The sequence below is a fragment of the Pseudorca crassidens genome, chromosome 5 (assembly GCF_039906515.1).
Source record: "Pseudorca crassidens isolate mPseCra1 chromosome 5, mPseCra1.hap1, whole genome shotgun sequence".
NCBI lineage: Eukaryota > Metazoa > Chordata > Mammalia > Artiodactyla > Delphinidae > Pseudorca > Pseudorca crassidens.
The window spans coordinates 66,480,948-66,487,294 of NC_090300.1; the positions used below are offsets into that span (position 1 = coordinate 66,480,948).

Sequence of the window (6,347 nt, forward strand, 5' to 3'; positions counted from 1 at the left end):
TCTAAAGTATGAGGAAGCCATTAGCACTGCTCCAGTGACCAAATATTTTTTCTTCCTCCTCTCCAAACTGATTTGTCAGATTACTTTTGGAGACCAGGTTCAGGTCTAGTTAGGGCATGGGGTGGGGTAGTCCTCCATGATATTCTGTTGTCACTGGGGGTGCTCATTAGAGAGATGGCTAACGCTACCTGACACCTGAATTATTCAAAGCTAAGGCTTGAGGTGTGGCCTATGGTCTTTTAAGGTCAACATTATCACTAAATCCCCAGAGAAGAGCCAAGCAGAGGAAGATGGAAAGAGGTTGGCTCCATGGGGAAGGATTCCCCCTCTGCCTCATTCTCTACCTGCTGCTTCAAGGTAAGATGGGACAAGAGTAAGAGAACAGCATCCACATAACTTCTGGGAAACAGAGAAACCAGGCTAATTTTTATTTCTAGATAGTCAATGACTGGGTGTTCATTTTGGTAAAAATGGAAACTCATGACACTGACAGCTTTGTAGCTCTTTCTAGGGTCCTAAACAGTTAGTTGACGCCTCTCTTAATCTATTTCTCCACTCCCCATACATCTATGGGCCTCTTCCCTTTCCCCATGTCATTCTCTTTCCAGACATATAATCTACCCCACGGTTTCTGGGTATCGACTGACATTGAGAAGAAGAAAATTCTTTCTCAGTTCCCTTAAGCAAATGAAAAGAAAGATGCCAAGAGGAAGGAGGTAGAAGAGAAGATCTGTTGTGAAAGAGGGAAACTTTTTCAGCACAATTTTCCCAGTCTAGAGTAATTTCTTGTTCATTATTGAGAATAAGCAATGAGGGATAGGACAACATCAGAGACAGATAAGAACAGACTCGACCAGAAGATGTTACCACATACATTCTCTGTTTCTGCCCCACAAAGTATGACAAGAAAAGGTTTGGGTATAAGATGGGTATCAAGGAACTCTTTTTAAGATAGTCTCAGTGGTGATGAGTCCTGAGTTTTAGAAGAGAACAATTACAGCACAAGGCAAGGACACAATATATACCATTAAACTGAAAACTGAGTTCCTTCTTTAAGGAGTTCCTTCCTTAAGGTCCCACAGATTGCTCACTACCTACCTGATTATTTCTCTCATCATTAATTCATGACCATCTATGCCCTGTTCATATAGTGAGGAGGAGAACTGTGATTGCAAAATCTGTCACTGACATTCACCCAAATGGCTCAAGGACAAAGGTTTGTGGTGAGATTGTTAAGAACACAACAGGACACTGAAAAGTGGTGGTCAGGACTGAATTTGCATACACATTTAGACAAGTTTTGTGTAGACAGAGAGACAATGAAATTGAGGATGGAGCGCTGACTCGGCTCACCTCATCAACTTCCACCATTTGCCTACCAGCCCAGCCCAAGCTCCCTGGTCCAGGAAGGAGGAGTCCAGACATTTCTCCCATGACCCCTGTTGTCTCTCTGTGCAGAAACACTTCCCAGACCCCAGTGCTGGCACTCCTTTCACAGTCTCTGCTCTCTACAGGAAGAGGAGACAATTTCACCATCACTTGCTCAGGATTCGACCAGCATGGGGTGGATCCCGCTGCCTTCCAAGCAGTGTTGGACAGAAAGGCCTTCCGTCCAGTCACCAACTTCAGCATCCCCACTCATGTCCACATCTCCTTCACCCTGTCTGCCATCCTGGAAGTAGTAAGTCCTGACCCAACTCTGTAATGGTCTAGTGGTGAGCAGTGGGTTCCCTGACTGGATTTTGGAAAATTAAAAGCTCATTCTATGGGGTAGGGAGGAATGACAGGGAATGCTACAATGACATCACTGCAGGCAAAAGCTCTCCCTTTTTGGGAATACGCCACAAGAAACATGATCCCAATGGACTCTCATACTGGTGCTTTCACTTGCATTTCTCATGTACCCTGGATTATATGACCTACCATTTTTAGTGGCTTATGAAAATTTTTGTAATTGCCACACAGAACAGCCTTGGAAATGAGTAAAAGGTGGGTGGTGGCACTGGACCTGACTTCATAAAATTAATGATCCTGGATGAAAATTGTTTTTCCAGGATACACATCTTTAACTGATGACATCATTCCTGTGGCTAAATGTGGTGAGATAGACTCCGTTTCCCCTTTGTTATGACACCTCTCTTTTTCCACTCCAAGGTCCAACTTCACAGATTAAAATGGATAAAGCTGAGAATACCCACAAATTAGACAAATTCATACAGAACCAGCCAATCATGAAAACATAAAACTTCCTGATTATTCTGCCACTTTAAGGAGGGCAGAGATGGGGCTCAGGGAGCAAGTGGCATAAACCAAGGTCATGGAAACCAATATTTAAGTGGCTCCAACACAGGGAACCCAAAGCCAAGCTCAAGGTCTCCCTTGAGACCACTGAGGGGGAAGTGGAAGCAAGTAACACTTAGTGACATCGTAACAGCTGTCACCAGAGAGAGGGTGGGAGAGTAAAGAAATGAGTAAAAAAAGGAATGCAAAGTGCAAGCGACAGAGGAAGACTAAGACCAGTTTTCACCCCCTGTTTGTCCCACACCACGGTTTCCTCTAGATCTGGTACAATCCATTCCTTAGGTGGAACCCAGTGGAACGTGGGGGCATCAGGAAGCTGAGCGTGGCAACTGAGAACCTGTGGCTTGCAGATATCTTTATCGAGGAGTTGTGAGTATCGGGGCTGAAAAAAGCCAGAAGGAGACCATATCTCCAGGGAAGAGCATGAGTAACCAACAGGGGCCACACAAAGACTCACCTTAGAAAGGAGCAGTGCCTGAAACCCCCAAAACATGGCAATAGGTGGAAGGGGGAGGTCAGATGAGTGGGGCTGGAGCACAGGAATGGGTGACCTGAGAGAGGAAGAAGGCCAAGTCTGATGGGGAACCCACAGCACTCACCTCCCTGTCCTTCTCACACACAGTCTGGATATGGATCAGACCCCTCCAGGTCTCATGGCTTATGTCGACGGTGATGATCACATCAAATACAGTAAACCAACGCAGGTGACCAGCATCTGCAACCTGGACATCTACTTCCCCTTTGATGAACGGAACTGCACCCTCACCTCCAGCTCTTTCATCTACACAGGTGAGTGAGGCTCACATGTTGAGAGCTAGAGAAAGGGTTTGGGAAGAAGAGGATAGGAAGCTGGGAACAGTGAGGGAATCTCACCGAAAGGGGTGTGAAAGCTAAGTGGTAAGGAATCCAACAGTCTGGGCAAAGGGGTTGGGAGCGCTGGGGGAAGCTGAGTTGCCTGGATCTCCTTTGTAGTGCAGAACATGGTGTTGGGCATGGAGGAGGACGTGCAGGAGATTTTGAAAACATCACAGAACATCGTTTGGAGCAAGGGGGAATGGGTACTTCAGGCTATCCACCAAAGAATGATGAAGATGCCTGTGGGCACCAATGAGTATGACCAAATCATCTATGTGAGCTCAGGGGCCCTGGATGAGATCTTCTCCTTAGATACATAGCTTATGTCCTCCACCAGGATGTAAGCTCTCCCACGAGAAAATAAGCTCCCGAGGGACAGAAATTGTTATCACTTTTTTCACTGATAAATCTCCAGTACCTAAAACAGTACCTGGCACTCAGTAAATATTGATTGAATGGATCCTCCCCGAGGAAGAGACAAAGCTCCCATGGCAGTGATTTATAGTGAGCATGACCCTCCGCCCCCTGCCAGGGCTATCAGAACTTTTTGGAGGGCAGGAATTTTTATATTTATTTTTTAAAAGAGGTGGTGGAAAAGTTATGCAACACTGTCTTAGGGATATTATGATTCCAAATCCTGGTGACTCCCAAATGTCTGCTCTGTCTTGTTTTCCCTCCCCCTGGTTTTAAATGTCCACCAGCAAAGTCACTAGAGATTAGACCTTGATGAGGAAAGCAAGCAGAAATACAATGCACGCAATACCTGAGAATCTGGTCCCTCAATTCTGCTAAGAGCACATTGGTAGTAATAAAAATTTAGGTGGAGAAAGTTGAACTTTGGGCCAAGAAGGAATGAGATACATTTCAACGGTAAGCAGCATGGTAGAATCAAGCCATGGAAAGGCAGTGTAGTGATTCCGATGGCTTTGCTGGAGAGGCAGGAATGAGAAAGGGACTTGAGGTGATGTTTCCTTACTAGAAAGTAAGGAGCAAATCTCAACTCTTGCTTCTAACTGGCTTGGCAGCCTCCCAGGCTTCTCCTCAGTTGCCTCCCTCTCCCCTCCCTACCAGGTGGCCATCAGGCGCAGGCCCAGCCTCTACGTCATAAGCCTCCTGGTGCCCAGGAGTTTTCTGATAGCCATCGACGCCCTCAGCTTCTACCTGCCGGCAGAAAGTGAGAACCGCGCCCCATTCAAGATGACACTCCTGCTGGGCTACAACGTCTTCCTGCTCATGACGTTGAATGACTTACTCCCTGCCAGTGGCACCCCACCCCCCCATCAGTATGGTCCCTCCCACTTTCTGGGGAAGCAAAGGCAGCAGGGGACATGGTGGCAGGCAGGTAGCAGGAGAACCGCTGCCTCTCCACTTAAGGAGGGAATGGATTCTGAGGAAAGATTGGATTTTGGGGAAAAAAATTGTAGTGAGGAATCTGCCCAGATTTATTTATAGTTTGCTTTGCCTTCAGGTGTCTATTTTGCTCTGTGTCTGTCACTGATGGTGGTCCGCCTGATGGAGACCATCTCCATCACCTACCTGCTGCATCTGGCCCCCACCCAGGCCTCGCTGGCTCCGTTCCCTGCTTCTACACTGCACCAGCCCAAGGAAACGTGCCCCGCTGCACCCCAGAAGGGAACACGGGCCTGGGCCTCAGCCCTGCCCACCTGCCTGGTGAGGGAAATCAGCACTGCCCACGCGTCCTTTCCCATCACCTCCCCTTCTCTGCTCCCGCCTCCTTCCTGTCCCCACAGCCCCCCAGCTGACCTTGGCAGCCCACAGCTGAGTCTCTGTCTCTCCCTAGGTGTGAAGGAGCCCGTGGAGTTGGTGGGGAAGGCGCCAGGTTCCAGGGAGGCAGAGCTAAATGGGTGCCCTGGGTCAGCGAGGGCCCAGCAGGAGGACGAGGCTCAGAAGCAGCACTCGGTCAGCCTGTGGATGCAGTTCAGCCACATGATGGACACCCTGCTCTTCAGCCTCTACCTGCTCTTCCTGGCCCCCTCCATCGTCACGGTCATCATCCTCTGGAACACCTAGGCAGATGCCCACCTGCAAGCTCCAGGCAAGAGCTTCTCTTGCCTCCAGGAACCAGCCGGGCTCTCATTCCTGTCCAAATCCCACCTTACAGCCCTGGCAACCACCTTGTTTTCAACCCAGCCCTTCTGTTCAGTTTCAGACCAGACCTGAATGGTCTCCTAAGCTCTCCTGAGTCAGGTCCTTGCTCCTGCACTCCATCAGCTCCCCTCAGCCCTCCCACGAATCCTGCCTGCCTGGTTCCTCAGGATTCAGGTTCTTGGAATACTTCCTTGATCAAATCTCCTCCAATAAACCCCTTTGCAGAAAGCACTGGCTCTTCTCTGCAGTATATTATAGTTTCAAAACCCTTGAGGTTGAGAGTCTTCTTGCAGAAACTTCTCATTACCAAAGTAAGAAGGATTTTCTTGTTTGTTGTTTGTTTGTTTTTTAAGTCTATTAGGCAACATGTGAAAGTGGGGAGAGGGGAGAGAAGAGGCCAAACTCTATTACAAGGAATTATAATGAAATAGGGATTAACCTCCTAAATCCAGTTATCCCAGATTTAAGCTTCAGAAATTAATAATGTGCCAGAACCAGGCATCTCTTGTTTAAAGAGTGAAGCCTTTTGTCACAGCCTGACATATGACTCATTCATCATTAAACACTTAGAGTGTTAACATAATCCCGAATTCTGCTAACTGTCTGTGTTGCAATTAGAGTTGATCCGTCCCTAATCATGCTAAGAAAAGAACACTGGGTCAAGGAGAGCACGCTTGAAAATGGCATCTGCTTTACTTGGGAGTAACACAAATGCCTCCATATGAACTGGAAAATCCCCCTTCCTGGCACTTGCCTTATCATTTTGAAAGTCTTTGTCTCTTGGCCCATTATTTCCAATAGCTTCTTGGGGGAAGTGGAGACCCCACTGTATCACTGTACACCAGAGCTGTGGCATGATTTGCTGGACACCAGGTTCAGAAAAGCACAGATTCGAGAGCAACTTAATTACAACTTGAACACAATCTTTCATTTTTAGCAACCATTTATTTTCCTTTCTTTAGTTTATTCTACTACTGTCTATCTGAAGCCTAAATTTCCCAAGTTATAACAGGCTAGGAGTAAAAAGAAAGTCATAGTATTGTTCACTAAAGTATATTTCCTTGGTTCCTCCCCTCCACTGC

The 6,347-nt window shown here is 47.3% G+C and overlaps 1 pseudogene; it reads left to right on the top strand.

Moving 5' to 3' along the window:
* Window positions 1-290: 290 nt before the first annotated feature.
* LOC137224274 (5-hydroxytryptamine receptor 3D-like) lies at window positions 291-5,187 on the top strand (annotated as a pseudogene).
* Window positions 5,188-6,347: the final 1,160 nt, after the last annotated feature.